Raw genomic sequence first — 19,324 nt, 5'->3', positions numbered from 1 at the left:
GAATTTTATGTTATGTGTATTGTATATCTCAATTTAGCCATTTTTTTAAAAGATTCCACCAAAGCTGGGGTGTGCCCCATGGAAATCATACGAGGTCCTGTGAGTCTCATTCCACTTACCCACCCTTCTGTGGTTCGGATGTTAAAATGCTGTTCCCCATTTGTCACAGAATTTGTGTGTATTTAAGAGAAGGGGAGATAAATTGCTTTTTTAGTATTTTTCTTTACATACGAGCTTCTCTATTTCTAAGGGAGCTAGACTAGACAATAATCTGAATGGTCAGCTCAGTGCTCTCTTTAAAGTATTCCAACCCTTGATGGCCATCAGAGCCTGAATTTATTCCTTTATTCCCTTAAGTTCTTTCTCAGTAGGGTCCTGGGTCCTTTATACAAACAACCTCTTGACATGCTGAGCAGTTCCAGCCCCAAAGCCTATATTATATTCCAAAGAACTTGGGAAGGTATCATTGTCTCCACTCGCAGGTGAGAAAACCCAAGTCAGCGAGACTGTGACCCAAGAAGCAAAGAAAACTGACACTGATTTTATCCTCCCAAGTTTGCCAAGCCCCTATAATCTGATTCTTCCAGTGCTTTTTACAGTGAACTCCTGCTGACTGCATTTGTCACAGGCCTTTCTGTTTAGTAATGACTGCAATTAAGCTAGAACCTAATATTTGACAACAGTAGCAGAGCGAAGCTCCCATTAATTTTTTTGAGCCAGCCCAAGGAGTAAGTGAAGCAAAAGGCCATGACCAACTGAGTGGCAAAATGAAGACCCATGTCCCCTCTGACGTTAGCTGAATGTCTCTCTAATCTCCTGTGATCTTTTGCTTTAAAGATACCAGCAGACATTCGCCACATGGTTGAGACCTCATTGAGTAAAAATGATTTCTTCTCTCTTCCCTCAATAAATGTGGTATTTAGTCGCTCAGGTTTCCATCTTTGTGAAACTTGGGTACAGTAACAACTTACCACAATCACTGGTGGCATTTCAGTAAAGCTACTTGGAGCCCCATAGAGCCACAGCCAGACTGGCAGAATGTTTCTACTTTCTTTTCTTTGGGCTGGGTTAGTTTCTTAATTGCAAATTGCAGAGTCCAGGGTTGAAAGACAAAACATCACTGTGGGTGGCCCACAGGTTTAATGAGGCTTGTGAACATGGCCAGATCATATCCAGTGTACTCCTGAGGCCTGGTGATGCCTGCTGTGAAAAAGGACACTAACAACCCCAAAGCTCCAGAAATAAAATGGGAAAGAAGGTAGGTCCTCCTAGACCTGTCTTGACTTCGGTAATACAAGTACATGTTCACCTTTTCTTGGCTGACCTTAGAAATAAAACTTATGTGCAAAGATCATAGCTGAACCCAAAACCCAAGCCTAGACTCCCAGTCCATCACCACACAGAACTGTCTGGCGGGTAGTCAAGGCCTTCCGAATCCCAGCTGTACCGACTCCTCTAAACTTATTTTCAGTGCTTCCTGAGAAGGCTTCTTTATTCAGTTCTGCTGATCTCCTCTCTTTGGCGTTCAACATTTGGTCCATTTCCACATCTTTGCCGAAGCTTTTCCTTCTGCTTGGAATGCCCTGTAAGATCCCCTCCACCTGCTGATGATCCCAAGTCTTCCCACCTCTGTGATGTGTCCACCATAACTGCTGTGCCTAGAACTGCCCTCTCAGATGGTCTGTTTCTTCACTATTCAGCTTGTCTCTATCTTCACTCTTTCAGACGTTTTCATCGACCTTGATAATTCTAGCTGGTGGGCCCACATTTGGAATAATCTTTGACTATTTTTTTCCTCTCATGCCCAATATCTAATCCTTCTATGACCCAGTGGGCTTTATCTTTAAAGTCATCTGGAATCTAACCACTGAAGATAGGTTAGAGGAGTCGAGTACAGCCGAGATTCGGAAGGCCTTGACTATCTGCCAGACAGTTCGGTGTGGTGATGGACTGGGAGTCTAGATGCTTGGGTTTTGGGTTCAGCTGTGATCTGTGCATATGTATTTTATTTTTAAGGTCGGCAAAGAAAAGGTGAACATGTACTCATATTACCGAAGTCAAGATGGGTCTAGGAAGATCTACCTTGTTTTCTATTTTCTCTGGAGCTTTGGGGCTGTTAGTGTCCTTTTTCACAGCGGGCATCACCAGGCCTCAGGAGTACACTGGATATGATCTGGCCATATTCACAAGCCTCATTAAACCTGTGGACCACCCACAGTGGCATTTCATTTTTGAACCCTGGACTCTGTAATTTGCAATTAAGAAATTAACCCAGCCCAAAGAAAATAAAATAAAAACATTCTGCCAGGCTGGCTGTGGCTCTGTGGGGCTCCAAGTAGCTTTACTGAAAGGCCACCAGTGATTGTGGCAAGGAAGTGCCTATGTCCAGCACTACCTCCCTAGTCTACAGTACCATTTGATTTCACCTGGGTTATTGTAAAAGCCACCTAATGAGTGTCCTTGCTTCCACTCTTGTCCTTACAGACTGACCTCTGCACAGTAGCTAGAGCAATCCTTTTACAGCGCAAGTCCCGCCGTGCCCCTCCCTATTCAAAGCTCTCTAATGGCCTCCAACTCCTTTAGAAGAGCACCTAATCTCACCAGGTTCTTCCAAGACACAATAACAATTCAAACTTACTCCAGTGGTATTTTTACTTATAATAATGGCATTTAACAAGTGTTTACCCTACAAGAGACACTGTTCTAAACCTTTGACGTGTTCAGGGTTGCTGAAGCCTACAGGATGCATTACAGTTCAGAAACTGAGGTACAAAGAGGCCAGGAGACGTTCACAGCGTGCACAACCAGAACTGGGATTCGAACCACAAGAGAGCCCATATTCCAAACCACTGCCCTATCCTGCCTCTGGACGTAGGATATACTAAGATGTGCCGCAACCTGCATGATTAGACCTTCATTTTAATTTAAAACACTGTAGTAAGGAGCCCAGTACTCTATTTGTTTTCTTCTGTTTGCAAATGTATCAATGTATGAGTTTAACCATAGGAGAGGTTTAAAGCAAGGAAAAAGAGAAAAAGGCTGGAGCCTGAATTAATGAGGTAAACCCACGTCCTCAGACAGCAATGCCCCAGAGCCAAGCTGGAAGCCAAGAAATTTGTTTTAAAAATATGATATCTCCCAAGCTGCAGATGACGTCAAATATATGGTGATATACCACCCAAAAGGCAAAAACCACAGTTTGCTTGTTTAAAGGCTTATTTTAAGTTGGCTTGGCTGCTTCTCAGAGCTGTACCACAAGCAACAGGCTGCAGTTTCTGTGCAAGGGTTGAAAAGTTGTCTTGAGAAAATGAATTGTGGTCTCGCCTGGAGACTCTGCACTTTTGGTAGAATCACTCCTGCCCCACAGATATCAGGCAGGCCAGCCAGGCAGCTGGCTGTCATTACTGTCACACCTGAGCCATGGTCATCACTACACTCCTACCTAGTGGGGGAGAAGTTCCATTTGTTGGGTAGCAGAGAAAGAGCTTGGGTTTTAACAAAAATTCCCTCAAAAAGAGTAAAATGTCACCCAGTGGTATAAAAAAATCGAGAAAAGGGTCCTTGGGTGTTATATCAGTGATATAACTCAAGACTGAAGAGTAAAATGTAAGGGATTGGGTATTTGAAACATTCAGGTGATGAATGTTTGCAGCTGTCTGCTACCCATCTTGTCCCAGGCGCCAAGCTCTGCACTCGGTTCTGCTACTTAAGAAAGACACCATCTCATTTGCCATACAGGGGAGCTTAAATGGAGCTGTGTGTATCTGAGGGAAGGAGTTGGTAGCATTAGCCTGGCCTGTCCTCCGCTGTATTATAAACAGTTGTTATCTGAAACAATTGAGAACACAGGAGGAAAAGGCCCAGGTATGCACCAGGAAGTCCAGCGCCCCATTTTTGGAGAAGGAAAGTGAGAGGGCATTGAGTTTCATTGATTGGGTCCCCGTGGCAGGCCAGCTGCCCCCCAGGAAGCCCTGGTATTCCTGTCCTCTCCGTGAACCTGCCTGAAAGGGATACAGGAGTTATTGGGTAATCAGGACTTGTCAGCACCTCGGTTATGCAGGATGGTTCAATCCGATAATGTGCATGGAACCTGTAATAGGGCTGATGAAAAGCACTCCAGTTTCAAAAGAGCCTTGAATGATTTTTTGTTCATTTTCTGTTTACATGTAATGTGTTATTGATGTCATTACCTTATAATACGGCAGCTTGTTTCATAGAAAAACCAGGAATTATTCACTCTTTAAAAAAAAAAAAGACTGAGAAGAAAAAGAAGAAAGAAGGAAAGAAAGAAACCCTGTTACATGAGGAAAATTGCATTCGAATGCTGCAACTGAAACATATTGATTTTCTGGCACTAGACTTTTTAGATTAAAAATGCCAATACTAAATCCTTTCATGACCTATAGTTCATATGAAGTTCGCATGTCATTTACTATTATTCTGGGGGAGAAAAAGCTGAATCTTTAATGAAAACATAGTTGGAAAGAATGTCTGCCGTTTCTGCAATTTGCATACCATTATAATAATGCCTGATTATGAGCTAAACATGCTGATAGTGGGATGGGTTGAACGTTTCTCTTATTTCACATCAGAAGTTATTTGTCTGTTTGAATTGTCGGCTTGTCTTGGCTCCATCCTTGGTGGGAGTCATGGGTGTGCACGCTTTCGTTGTCCAGGCTTATTAGGGTTGTGCAATAAGCCACCCATGCTAAGAGAGATACATTCCTTCACATTCCACTAATGCCAGAGACTGACTTATGTATATCTGGTCTTATTGTAGTCCAGAAAACTTTCCTGATACCTATTATTTATCCAAATGAGTTAAAAATTATAACATAGGCCAGACATGATGATTCATGCCTGTAATCCAAGCACTTTGGGAGGAGGAGGCAGGCGGATCACTTGAGAACGGGAGTTCAAGACCAGCCTTGACAACAGAGTGAAAACCCGTCTCTGCTAACAAAATACAAAAAAAAATTAGCCAGGTGTGGTGGTGCACACCTGTAATCTCAAATACTCAAGAGTCTGAGGCGCAAGAATCGCTTGAACCTAGGAGGCAGAGGCTGCAATGAACTGAGATCATACCACAGCACTCCAGCCTAGGTGACAGAGCAAAACTCTGTCTCAAAAAAACGTCTGTAACATGGCCATATAAGTTCCTGGCATAGTCTTGATTTTATTGCATGGTTACTGCCAATCTCAAAAGTCCCTTAGCCAACATTCAAATTCCTCAATGGCATCTGTGGTTGCAGTTTTTGTTTTCAACAGTGAGCCAGGTTTGAAAGTTATGCAAAAATATCTCTCCTACAAGCCAGTCTCATCTTTTGTATTTTCAAACTATTACCACAAATATTTGTGCATTGATCAGAGCTTTCTGTACCTCCTGCTGAGCCATGAATTATTTAGTTTCTTTGTCGTCGGACAGAGATTAGTAGGTCCTATAACATTTTGGCCTCTGTCACCAGAACGAGGACGAGGCACTCAGAGGGTGTAGATTTCTTGGATAAGCAGATTCTCTAGCTAGAATCTTTCTCAGTGTCTGTAGTAGGGGGTTGTAAATGAAGGTCCATAAACGAAATGCTACCCCAAACCTGCTTTTATAAATAAAGTTTTATTGGAACACAGTCATGTTCATTTGTTTACATGTTAGCTATGGCTGGTTTTACACTACAGCAGCAGGGTTGAGTAGTTGCGACAGAGAACATATGTCCAGCAAAGCCTGAAGTATTTTCTCTCTGGCCCTTTACAGAAAATGTTTGCCAATCTCTGCCCCATGGGACTGTGTTCCTCTAAAACGTTCTCCTAAATTATGGTGCCCACTAGTAGGTCCAGCTGTCTGTCCAGCAGTGAATGCAAGAGTAGATGCTACAGAACTTAAAATCACATGTTTGAGTGAGATGGAATCTTAGAAATCACCTCATCTAAATTCCCACCTGACTGATGTTTGATTACCACGGTAATCTTTATGCTACTGGGGAATTTAAGTCTCCAGACATGTCATTCTGTACTTCAGAGTTCTGTTAGAGACTCTTCCTGGTATCCAGCACAGATCTAGCTCCTTGTAAGTTCTTTCCCTTGGTCATACTCCTATGCTTTGCAGGCATACAGACAAGAATGAATGCTCTTCAACACAGTAATCATTCAGATGTTAAAAACTATTGTCATTTTCTCCCTGAGGTTTTTTTTTTCTTTCTCTTTTTTTTTTTTTTTTTTCTGAGTTGGAGTCTTGCTCTGTTGCCCAGGCTGGAGTGCAGTGGTATGATCTAATCTCACTGCAATGTCCGCCTCCCGGATTCAAGCGATTCTCGTGCCTCAGCCTCCCAAGTAGCTGGGACTACAGGCATGCGTTACCATGCCTGGCTAATTTTTGTCTTTTTAGTAGGGACAGGGTTTCACCATGTGGGCCAGGCTGGTCTCGAACTCCTGACCTCAAGTGATCCACCTGCCTCGACCTCCTAAAGTGCTGGGATTACAGGCATAAGCCATTGCACCCAGCGTCTGTGAGTGTTTTCTTACTCACGTTACGTATTCCAATTCAGTTTCTTTGTTCTTCTTGTGGTAGAATAGTGAGCTCTTTAGCCATCCAGTCATGTTCCTCTGTTTACACTAATTCTTCACCAGGCACTAACGTGATATTCCAGATACGATTCTTCCAACGTGGAGTTAGGCAGAATTATCACCTCCAATATTCCAGAAGTTATATTTCTGTTAATGTAGACTAAAACTTAATTCACCTTTGGGGAAACCACATCTCTATTGATTCAGACTCTGCATGCAATCAACCAAAACCCCTTTGTTGATCTGTAGAAAAGTACCTTGCTGATTTTCCTAACTTGGTCTTTTTTCCTGTCCCCAGTCATTTCTTCCTGGACTGTGCCTCTATTCTTACAATGGAGTCTGATTCCTTAACATCTCATAATTGCTTCTTTTTTTTTTTTTTTTGAGACCAAGTCTCGCTCTGTTGCCCAGGCTCAAGTGAAGTGGTGCAATCTCGGCTTACTGCAACTTCCACCTCTGGATTTCAAGTGATCCTCCCTGCCTTAGCCTCCTGAGTAGCTGAGATTACAGGTGCACACAACCACACCTGGCTAATTTTTGTACTTTTAGTAGAGGTAGGGTTTCACTATGTTAGTCAGGCTAGTCTCGAACTCCTGACCTCATGATCTACCTGCCTCAGCCTCCCAAAGTGCTGGGATTACAGGCGTGAGCTGCTGCGCCCAGCCTTATATTGCTTCTTATCTGAGAAGTAATGAAACAGATGTCTTGAAATCTCTGGCATTGCTCATACACATGAAGGGTGGCTTCCTCCAGACTATTTTTCTTCAGCCTATTTGATCGCTTTAAAGAGAAGTAAAGACACTGAAAGCAAAGATTCTTCATGAAAGTCCCAAAGGCTGTTCTACACATATTTCTTGCCCTTCCCCTGCTAGCAGCATGGTAGGATTGCCCTTGCTGGCCCCTTGTGGTTGGGCAGGCCATGTGATGAAGTCTGCCCTGTGAATTTGGAGTGAACATGATGTGCGTAGCTTCCAGGCCAACCATTTGGCTGCAAATGTATAACCCTCCACCGCACTCTCCCTCTGTGGTGTGGTGACTGTTTTACTAGTCTGGGTCTCAGAATAACGTGAGATGGAGCAGAGTTCCCTGCTAAGTCATGGTGGATATGGAGCATGAGTGAGAAATAGTCCTTCATTTTTGTAATTGGCTGAGGTTTGAGCATTATTTTTGCAATACAGCTTAGTCTGTAGGACTGATAACTCAGATTTTCTGGACACTCATTCATTTAATATTAGGTAATTATTTTTTGGTACCTAGTATGTGAAAAGCACTCAGACTATCACAGTGAACAAAACAAGTCTCTACCTTTGTGAAAATAGAGGGTTTGGACATTTTATATAGTAACCACATGAGACCTTAACCTTTCCAAATACCATATAGCAGACAAAACGCAGTACGTTCAGAAATGATTCTTCAGATACGTGATTGTTCACGAACTCTTTAGATACAGTCCAGACTGGAAGCTGGATGCCAGGGTTTGAGGGCGACTTTTACCATTCATCTACTGCATGACTTTGGGCTGACAACCTTCCTTTTCGGGGCCACCATTTTCTTTACCTCTCTCTGTTCACACGATTCTACTCTATACCATCTGTGTCAGTGATGGTTCAACAGCTCCTTGAATGTTTTCAGAAACAGCATGGACAGCACGTCCTCAGGCAGGGCCCTTGTCAGTGTTTTTACTCTGAAGCACTTAAGTTCTGGAAGCCATGAGATATAGCCAGAATTTGCATGTAAATACATTCGTTACTCAGTTTATATTCTGTGCCAAGCACTGCCTCGAACTGGACACTCTGGAAATTAAAGGAGATGTATACATAATGGCCCTGAACCTTCAAGTCCAATGGAACAGATGAGACTGGCACTTAGGTACCAGGACACAACATTGGATGCTAAATTGTGGGTCAAGGTCAGAAGAAGTTTGTGTGTGGGGGCGGGACGATCAAGGAAGTGCAAGCAAGGAAGACTTCATAGAGGGTGTTATATTTGTGAATGTGTATGAGTGGTGTATTTGTGAAAACAGAATGGAGTCCCAGCTGGCAAGTACAAAGAATAGGGGTGAAGACCAGATTCTGACCCACCCTGTGTGGACAATAGAAGAATTCTCTGATGCGAATTTTAAAGGATACAACAGTAGCCATCCATACTGTTTGAGTCTGTACTCAAAGATACCTTCATTTCCTCCTCAAAGAGGCCTCCTATAGCTACAGAAGAACTTTGCGAATCTGGACCTTTTCGTTTTGTTGCAGATTCTCTGTTTATAGTTTTTATTTGGCTAACAAAAGCTGTAGTATCAAATACGTAGATGTCCCCACCGCACATTGCTCCTTGGTGGCAGATAGTGCCAGGTCAGTATACACAACGGGGCAGCTGAGGGCTTCCACAGGGGAAACAGGGTGAGGCTTATGCCTGTCTTTGCTCTGTAACATGTTTGGAAAAGGGAAATGTGGAAAGGAATATCGTAGCCAAATGGGTTCCATTCTTCATGTAAGTGATGGCTCTGTTTTGCCTCTCAGTAAGAACGGCTTTCCCCAGGGCACATATGGTACATAGATAGTTCAGGCTCATGACACAAACTCTCAAAAAACGCAAGGAATGACAGTGGGGGATGTGGATACTCACACTCAAGTTGTGTCTTCTGGTTGACCTCCTAAGAAATCCTGCCTCCTCATTCAAGTCAGTTACCCTCAAATCACCATAGAAAAGTTCAACTCATTAATGTTGTACTTGGTTAGCAAAAAAGGAGAAAAGTGTGTGAAAAAAGAAATGCTTATGTTCAAAATAGGGGTTCTTTGGGGCAGGTGAGTTGTTTCCTGCAGTGTTCAGGGAAGTGGTTAATGAGCTTATTGACTACAAGGCAATCATTTGTGAAATGCCAAGGAGGATAGGGTAGAATCAGAGACGGAAGAAAAATTAAGGTGTTATTTTCTGTAAACGGAAAGGAGAAATGTTGGCTAATTACTTTTCTGAAAATTAAGTTTATCCTTAAAAGAAATATACTGACTTTTCTGTAGATTTTGATAGCTTTCAAAACACATTCATATTCATTTTTTCATTTGATTGTCATAACCTCAGGAGGTAGGCAGAGTGGATTTTTTTTTCCATTTTCCAGATAAAGACCTAAGATTTTGGGAAGTTAAAGGATTCACTCAGGATTGTGCAGCTAATAAGCAGTTATGTCAGGACTGAAAATTCAGACCTTCTAACTCTGCCCTGGTCAAGTATAGAGGAAAAGTAAAGGCTGGGAGTTAAAAGAGGGTTTGAAAAATGCAATTAATTGAAAAGAAGATGTATAACAATGTAATTTAGTGGGTGAGAGCTCACTCACTCTGGAGCAGAAATGGCAAATAGAAGCTGGAGTAATAATCAAGTAGCAGATGAGCTTATACAACAATTATGGCCCAAACAATAGTTACAAAGTTTTTTCAGTTATTAACAACACTTAAAAATCAGCACATTTCACAATAAAAATCTAGATTTCTAACCCCTCTTTTACAATCTGCATAGATGGCCCCACTGGGGAACATTCCCATGGAGCCATAGCCAGGAGGAGCTTGGGGGCAGCTGTCCCTCTTAGACAGACATGAGCTCTCTGGTTCACCTCAATCTCACCACTCCCTGTTGCCACCAGTCCTGGAGATCAATCATCTGTTGATCTGTTTCATCACGCTGTGCTGCTGCTTTTCTTTCCCCGTCTGCATCACATGCTGGTTTCTCAAGCCATTTGGATTAGTGTTTTCTAATCTGGAGACAGCCTCCAGCCCCTATCCATTTCTAGCTATTTGAATGTGGGCAGATTATTTTCCATGTTAAACTTTTCATTTCTCTTTCCATTCTATAAAACAGGGATAATGGTGGTGGTGCTGTAGTGGAGATCTGTTGTTATTGTTTTCCCCTACATTAATCCTTTCCTTAGAAGTTACCATCTTATGGGAATAAAAAGGCCCACTTTTTTTTTCTCTAGGGTGAGTAACTCCAGCTACTCCAATCAAATGTAGATAAACCAGACTTAGAAAAGAGTCAGTGTGAGTCAGTTTGCAAGATCTACATCAAGGTTCCGGGGACGGCCCTGGCAGATGCATCAGGGGTTGATACTATTCAAAATTCATTATCAGTACATGGGTGGCTTGAACTGTAATGCTTATGCCTGATGGGAAGTAACTAGGTTTCCCTAACTCCCTGGTATGAGGTCAGCGATTATCTCTGGTTGTGAAACTTCTTAGCCTGGTTCCCTGGCCCTTACAGAAAATTGGCGAGCCCTTTAATATACTGCAGTGCTTTTCTTTTGCTTATTGGCTCCCAGATCTCTTCTCCACCTTTCTCCTGTTCTACTCTGTGTTGCTTTAGGTAACTATAAAATTCATTTCCTAAGCTCCCGTATAAGCAGGTTTCTAGGATCTAAGTTCATGCAATTTGGGGGCCTTCTTTAGTCATAATACAAAGTTATACATACAAAATTACAAAAGGGAATATTTATTTTCTATGAGGAAAAAATAACAGGACAGGCATGGTGGTTCATGCCTGTAATCCTAGCACTTTGGGAGGTCCAGGCAGAGAGATTGCTTGAGTACAAGAGATCGAGACCAGCCTGGGCAATATAGTGCGACCTCGTCTCTGCAACAAAAGAAAAAAGCCACGTGTGATGGTATGCATCTGTAGTCTCAGATACTTGGGAGGCTGAGGCAGGAGGATCCCTGGAGCCCAGGAGTTGGAGGTTGCAGTGAGCTATGATCACACCACTGTACTCCAGCCTGGGTGACAGAGCCACACTCTGTCAAAAAAAAAAAAAAAATTACAAATCTTAAAAATTTACTCAGAATTTTAAAAATCAAGAACAAATAAAAGAAGGAAAAGATAAAAAAAGCAAGGTCATGTTTTAATAGTTAACCGTTGAGATATAGCTCATAATTTTCTATAGAAAAAGCAGAGAGATAATTGTCTTTCCTCAGTATGCTAATTGGAATTTACTTTTTTATTGACAATTTAGAAAAGTTTCCATTCATAACATTATTAATGTTACATAAATTGTTAGGATCATCGTCAATTGTGGGAAAGCCTCTATCTTGTTGTTTTTACAAGAGAGCCGTAAGATTTTGAGATAGTTTAAGTTTCTTGTATTGCAACCAATGAGTCTGTCATCACTGTCTTAGGATTAAGACATCTGAGATGAATGCCAGGTAAAAATGGCACACTGGGTGTGTGTGTATTACCACAGTCCATTCTAACATCAAGACACCAACAAAAACCTTTTTTTTTTTTTTTTTAACCTATCCGAATGTCTGGTGGAGTATTTTTTATTGATTTTCATTTTTTTAATTTTTAAAAATGTTTTCAACTTTTATTTCAGACTCAGGTGGGTGCATTGTAGGTATGTTACATGGGTGTATTGTGTGATGCTGAGGTTTGGGGTCTAATTGATCCTATCACCCAGGTAGTGAGCATAGTATCCAACACTTTTTCAGCCCTTGTCTGCCTCCCCCCTCCCGCTCTCTAGTGGTCCACAGTGTCTGTTGCTGCTCTCTTTATGTCCATGAGTACCCAGTGTTCAGCTCCCACTTAAAGTGAGACTGTGGATGCAGCTGGAGGCCATTATCCTAAGCAAATTAACACAGGAACAGAAAACCAAATAATGACTTCCAGCTGCATCCACGTTGCTGCAAAGGGCATTATTTTATTCTTTTTAGTGTCTGTGTAGTATTCCATGGTGTGTATGTGCCATATTTTCTTTATCTACTTGGTAATGCATTTAACATTTATGCTACATTTGGAAAAATCATTGCGTATGGGGCAGTTCTATGTCTATAGGCTCTCTAGCGTCTCCAGCCTTCATACAATAAGCGATACTAGCAGCTTTCAATTCTTATGTCAGCCACAACCAATGATTTAAATCTACACAGAAAAAAAATCTGTGAACCATATACACGTATGCCACTAGACAGAAACTAAATGAATCCCCAGCTCAGCTACCCCAACCAGTCCACAGGTAGGGGCTAAACTGAGAAGTATAATGCAGGGGATATCAAAGTACAAAAAGAATGCACTTGTAACTATTGAAAACGCTATACTTTTCAATTTGTACACAATTTGCCAGCACCCACCTCCAGGTCTTGGAAGGGGTCTGCACAGTGAGTGGCCCAGAAGCTCGAGAATCCATAACTTCCCTCTCAATCCACCTATCCCTTTAGCCTGGTTTGGCCAAAAGGAAGCATTGGCAAGAGATAGAAGGGCTCCTGGCTTTTGGATAAGACCATTTCGTTCTCCAGCCTAGGATGTGTAGTGCCTCCTACCTCTGTTAATCTCTTTTTTGGGGGGAGTAGGGGGACAGAGTCTTGCTCTGTCACCCAGGCTGGAGTACAGTGGCACGATCTCGACTCACTGCAACCTTCGTTTCCCAGGTTCAAGTGATTCTCTTGCCTCAGCCTCCCGAGTAGCTGAGATTACAGGCATGTGCCATCATACCCAGCTAATTTTTTAATATTTGATAGAGACAGGGTTTCACCATGTTACCCAGGCTGGTCTCAAACTCCTGACCTCAAGTGTTCCACCCGCCTCAGCCTCCCAAAGTGCTGGGATTACAGGCGTAAGCCACGGTGCCTACCTACATTAATTTCTATCACCATACCATGTAGTTTACTGATTGTCTAAAATATTTGTAACCACTTGCCACATTAAATTCATTTTATGAGTCACCTATATCCACTAGACCAACTGGACCCTATCTTATATTTGTTTTTTGCTCCAAGAATATACTCAGAAATATGTTTCTAAATGTGGCCTAAAGATTTTGTACAGATAGATGTCTATATAAACTTTTTTTATGAGGCACCTTGTTGAGCCCAAAGGTTGATATGAGGACCATTGTATCTATAGATCTTTATTATATATTTATGTACTTTTTATTCCATCTATCTAGAGGTAACGAGTGTAATTTTTCTCCATAATTGACAGAGCATGCAAAAGGTGACATACAGTGTTAGAGGAAAGCCTTAATTATGGGTGAGCAAAAGCTACAACCCTCTAAAACACAAGATAAAATAAATACATGCAATAGGGCCAAATTATTAAAAATGGTACAAAGTGGAGTCTGTAAATATTTTAAGCCAAGTCATCTACTAGGATTAAGGCAAGAAACAGAAAATGAAATTTTATTTAATTTGGAGAAGCATGCCTGGGGGAAATAATCTATAATTCAGATATATCTGTAGAAGACAAAAGCCAGGACAATACTGCTGCTGAAAGAGGTTCAGAAGAGTGGGGACAGCAGATTTGGTCTTAGCATCATCATCAGATGGCAACAGTATTTTATGGGCATAAATGAGACTGCAGACTGATGACAGAACAGTGCATTTGGTATTAGCAGTTGATGGTAACAGGAAAAGACGAAGCAGTATAGACTGGATTGCAAGGGACTAACGAATACGACAATGACGAGATTCTGTACTTCTGTGACTTTTTTGTCCTTTTTTGCATTGGCGACATTTTAATAAATAGGACCGATGACTAAAAGGAACAGAGACAATGATTTGAGTCCTAAAATTTGAGAAAGAACTCCAAGAAACGATCCAGTTAACCCTCTCGTTGTACCGATGAAGACGTGAGGGTTAGATAGAATAGATTATTCACCCCAGGGCATTTAGTCAAACAAGGTCCTCCGTGTCCCCTCAGAATTTGGTGTATGTATAAATTTACAGTTCTGTAAGTGCTGACTGAGGGAAAACTTAAATAAAAACTAACAGTTAAGTATTTGATTATTATCAATGGCGTAAAAAATACAACAGTTTTGCATTGATAAAAGGGATAATGTAATCATAGAAAATATCTTATTACAAGTGTTAGGTGCCTTCTCTTGTGTTCTTAGTGCCCACCTTGTGTCTGGCACAGAGAAGGCATTAAATAAATAGGATAGTCACTGAATGGATCATTGACTGATGACTAGGTGGTTGGATGAAAGGGAGGGGAGGGAGGGAGGAAGGAAGCCAGGGTGAGTGAGTAAGAACTTTCAAATGGGAAATGTAATCTCTTCCCTAATTTCCTGAGGAAGAATTCACTATGCCAGTTCTGGGCCATGCTATCTCAGATTGAACACAGCAATAGACACATATTTTAATGATCTTAAACAGCAAAGACTTCCTATCAGTTAATATAATAAAGCTAGTCTCATCTCCTGATCAAATCTCAAAGAGTTGAGATTGCCAAGCGAGCTGTCTAGAAGTGTCAGTAGCATGGGGAGTAACCATTTACCTACAATTACGAAGACCTCACTGTCCATGCCTAAGTGGAGAGATAGCAAATTAGTGAAGAATCTGAATTATAGGACACAATTTTATTGCCTTTAGATACATACAGGAAATGGGAGTAAGCTAATAAAACATTATCTAAGAGATCATTAGAGAAAACAATTTTTATTAACTGATAATTATAATTTTCTCAACTATTAGTAGAAGAATGCCTCCTACAAACTTAAGGCTATTCTGAAATGCTTCTCCGGTATAAAAACATTATCGGGGTACCTCTTTTACACTATGAATCATATGTGCAAACCTTTTTGTTTACACCATCCAGCCTGTCTGAATTTTCACAAATGCGGAATTAATGGAACTAGTCTGAATTGATGAAACTTTCCCAGACACTGCTGATGTTGGAAACAGCAGGCATTCTATCAAACAATTAACTAGAGATTTTGAGAGTGTGTTACTTAGAAAAAGTTTCAGTTGAGCATGAGTTCCTCTAGCAAAGTGTATCTGTCTTACTGAGAGTGTAATAATCTTGTACAGTTTTAAATTAATGAATAGAAGATTAGACGAAGGTCTGCCAGTTCTTTTTCTCTCTCCTCCCTCTTTATGTGTAGCTGAGTTCAGTCACCATCAGCACTAAATTCCATTCAGAGTTCCAGCCATCACGATAGCTAGTGCAGTTTTAGGTTAAGCATATTTTATCCATAAATTGCTATATTTGGTTCTCGAGTTATTATTGCAGTTCCTTGGGGTACATTTAAATCCACCTTATTGTAATAGATTATGGAATATAGTGGCTAATGTGTCTAATGTAAAATAAATGACTATAATGATTTATGATGCGACACTTCAATTTTATTGAACATAAGGATCATTGTACTAAAATGGATGGTGTATTGCTGGTTTAGCATAAAATACTGAATAACACATTCAAGAAAATGAATGGCTCGGCCAGTTCATAATATTCTGCCCCTTCAGCTGAGAGGTCTTTAATAAGCAAGAGTGTCATTACACGTGGAAATGTATGTGTAGGTAATCCATTATCTAGAACAATGACAGGGATCTGCTCAAGTCCTTATTAAGGAAGGAAATCTTTAGGAGAAAATGTAGAATTCCTTGGTCTTCCAGAAAGAATGATTTTCAGCCAACCACATAGCCACTATAATAGTGTTTAGCAGAATTGTAGGTGGCCCCACATTTAAAAATTAGCACCTTGAAAAACTCTCATGACCTGTAATATGGAAGGAAATTTCAGAAAGGTTTTGATTTTTTTCAGCATTGTCTCTCTGTGTATCAGTCCCCCAGTCTTTGATTTTAACTCTCGTAGTGCTCAGCATGGATAGTAACTCATGCATTGTCTTTCCCCAGGACTCCATGTTTCTGTTTGAGCACTGAATAATTAGATTTAAGAAGACCTAATTTAGCCATTAATTCTTATTAACTATAATATTAAAGATGATTTTCAGTAATATATTGGACCAATTTATTTGTGTTCTCAGACCTGGGGAGATGAAAGAATGTTCTTACATGGCAAATGATGTGTTTCGATTAATGGTGAAGTTTTATCCTCCGAAAAGTGGGGGGACATGAGGAATAAGGGAAGTGACATGCATGTTTTCTGACCCTCTTATCCTGGCAATCCTGAGATCCTGCCATCAAACCCTCGGGTCCTCCTGGGATACAGTTTAATGACATAGACAATGCCCACACAATAACTAAATCCTTGTGGGAGTATCTTAATAGCATCCATTTCATTCCCTGGAAAGATAACTAGTTTCCCTTCTGTGGAATGGCCATGCTGAGAGAGGGTAAGGGAGCTTGAGTATTTTGAATCTGACAGCTGCATTATGGGTAAGACTGTCATCAACTCCATTACCCAATCCCCATTTCAACACATTCTTAGTTTATGCCTATTCTCCATCCCTTAGCCCAGACAATCTCATCTGACCAACCAAAATTAAAGAGCTGTCAGGTACTACAAAAACCCAGGAATGAGGGTCTTTTCCTCACAGGCCTAAGAATTCCATTCAATATGATTGCATGCATGCATGGCAGTTTTGATTTTTTTTTTTTTCTCCTCAATAGCAGACTTCAACACTGCCTGAAAAGACACAGGTCTTGATGCAAAAGTGATCTGATGATGAAGTGAATCCTGTGTTTGTAGAGTTAAGGAGTTTCACCATCCAGAAAAAAGAGATGTTCACAGTGGATTCAGTACTGTGTGAGCTGTAAACAGACAGACATTGATCCAGGATGTATTCCCAGGTCACTTCTTTTTATTCTTTTGAAAAGGTGATCTAGCCTAGAACTATTCATTAGAAAAAGTAACTAGCAATATCTCGAAGTCACAGCTTAATTTGGGTGGTCAAAACTTGCCATGGATCGGTCTGTTTCTGGAACAGCGGGGACATTTTCTCTGTAGTCAACTAAAAATTAAAATGATAAGGACCATCTTTTTCTTTTTTCTTTTGCTAATGGATGTTTTGCTTTTGGATTTCTTGATACATCGTCTAGACTAAGGCAAGATCTGCTAAGGGACCTCTGAGCCTAAAAGTCACCCCACCCTCTACAATCTCCCCACACCCACTTCCTAATCTTTAGGACTCCTCTCCACAGTAAATTCTTTGTAGCCGTTGGAACATTGCCAGAATGTTTTCAGAAAGAGTATTAGGGCATTTTCTTTTTTTCTTTATACCTTCATTATTTTTCCTCAAAATATTATAGTAAATTAAAATGGCTCATGAGGTCTTATCACCACCACATAAGATACTATTTTCTCTGTAGTAGTGTTCACGCCAGCTTCAGTTTGAATCTCTGGCTGATCATCTTTGGAAATGATCCATGGTTTTGGACTGCAGAAAAGGAGCTTACAGGGCCAGGACATACAACCTCGAGTTTGGCCAATGAGAGTCCTTTCTGCTCTGACTCCATTACTAATTCACCAGTCCCTGACCCGGGATTTCCAACATTGTCCCTTCTGCCATGTCCTTGTGTTTTACTTTGTTCCTCACGTCACACATTTATTTTATTGCTTCTAAATGCGACATCTCACTTCTAGCACCAAAGCGATATTTAGAATCCAGACTTCTATTTATGTGACTCCATAGGTAAAATTACTGATGTTAACATACCTCTCAAAAAAGTGCTAAAGGAGCTTTTTGTGAAACCTGAGATTTACTTTTTTGTTGTTTTTTTTTTAAACCAGAGATGTGATTTGGTTTCTTTCCCAGTGAACTCATCACCTACTGCTTCCTTCAGTCTTGTAGCATATAGTAAAACCCCAGGTAAAGCCTCAGTGTTCATCACTTAATCCCTTCAAAATACTTTGATTTACAGAACAGAGGATAGAACCTGGGAAATTTCGAGGTATCTACTCATTGATATTTAAATGTGCTCATTCTTTATATCCTTCTTCAAATTATAAGCCTACAAGTCACTCAAAGGAACTTCGGGTTTCCCTTTGGGAGCACTGTATTTCCGTGGTATAACCCCAGTGTGGAAATCTGTGTTTAACAAGCAGACCTCGTTCAGTACTAGGCACAATAAGTTTAGAAACCATCAGGGTTGTCATGTATGATTATTCCTGAGTTAAACAGGACAAATGACCCATTACAAGTTATGTGTAATGCATTCAGACTTTGGGAACTTGACCAACATGACATTGAAATACACAGGGAAAAACCACGATCATTTACTTGGATGGAGTGGTAAGATACTGCCTCCTCCAAGCCAGAGGTAACTGATGTAACTAAATATTGGTGTTGTATACTGTCTTTTTCTGACCAGAAAAGTAAAATACCTAGAGGAAAATTTAACAGAGATCAAAATAAAAATTTTTAATTGTGCTGCCAGGCCAGGCTCAGTGGTTTACACCTGTAATCCCAGCACATTGGGAGGCTGAGGTGGGCAGATCACCTGAGGTCAGAAGTTCGAGACCAGCCTAGCCAACACAGTGAAACCCTTACTCTACTAAAGCTACAAAAATGAGCCAGGCATGGTGGTGAGTGCCTATAGTCCCAGCTACTCGGGAGGCTGCGGCAGGAGAATCGCTTGAATCCGGGAGGCAAAGGTGGCAGTGAGCCAAGATCGCGCCACTGCACTCCAGCCTGGGTGACAGAGCAAGAGTCCATCTCAAAACAAAAAAAAAAATTGTGCTGTCAGCCATTGTAAGTCTTGACTCTTTGGTAGAAAGCTCAGTATTGTGAAGTTGTAACCGCTCCCCAGAAGAAGCTATGAATTCAATGTGATATTCTCTAAATTAAAAAAAAAAAGAGAGAGAGAGATGTTTGGGGAATTTGTGGAGGCAGGTAGAAGAAGGATAGATATTAACTGGTGTCATGATTCTTAAGTTCATCTGAAAAAATTAAAAGATAATAATTAAAGGAAAAAACTTTGTAGAAAAAGACTGAAAGACCACCTTTCCATAAAATAAAATGCTTATAAGCAATAGCAATCCAAACAGTGAGTGAGTGGAGTAGCAAGAAAGTGCAGCATTGGGTCTGGAGGTAGTCCCAAATACATACGGAAATTCA

At 40.9% G+C, this 19,324-nt stretch overlaps 1 protein-coding gene and 1 pseudogene across 3 annotated transcripts in view; both read left to right on the top strand.

Moving 5' to 3' along the window:
- The window catches only part of RARB (retinoic acid receptor beta), a 777,639-nt gene that overhangs the window by 492,300 nt on the left and 266,015 nt on the right, over nucleotides 1-19,324 (top strand). The gene's annotated exons all lie outside the window — the stretch shown is intronic.
- LOC105705567 (uncharacterized) overlaps nucleotides 1-19,324 on the top strand; it is a 34,706-nt pseudogene that overhangs the window by 11,725 nt on the left and 3,657 nt on the right.

The sequence above is a fragment of the Aotus nancymaae genome, unplaced genomic scaffold, assembly GCF_030222135.1.
Source record: "Aotus nancymaae isolate 86718 unplaced genomic scaffold, 86718_ANA_hifiasm-v0.15.2.pri h1tg000019l, whole genome shotgun sequence".
Taxonomy (NCBI): domain Eukaryota; kingdom Metazoa; phylum Chordata; class Mammalia; order Primates; family Aotidae; genus Aotus; species Aotus nancymaae.
This window is presented reverse-complemented; position numbering and strand designations above follow the sequence as displayed.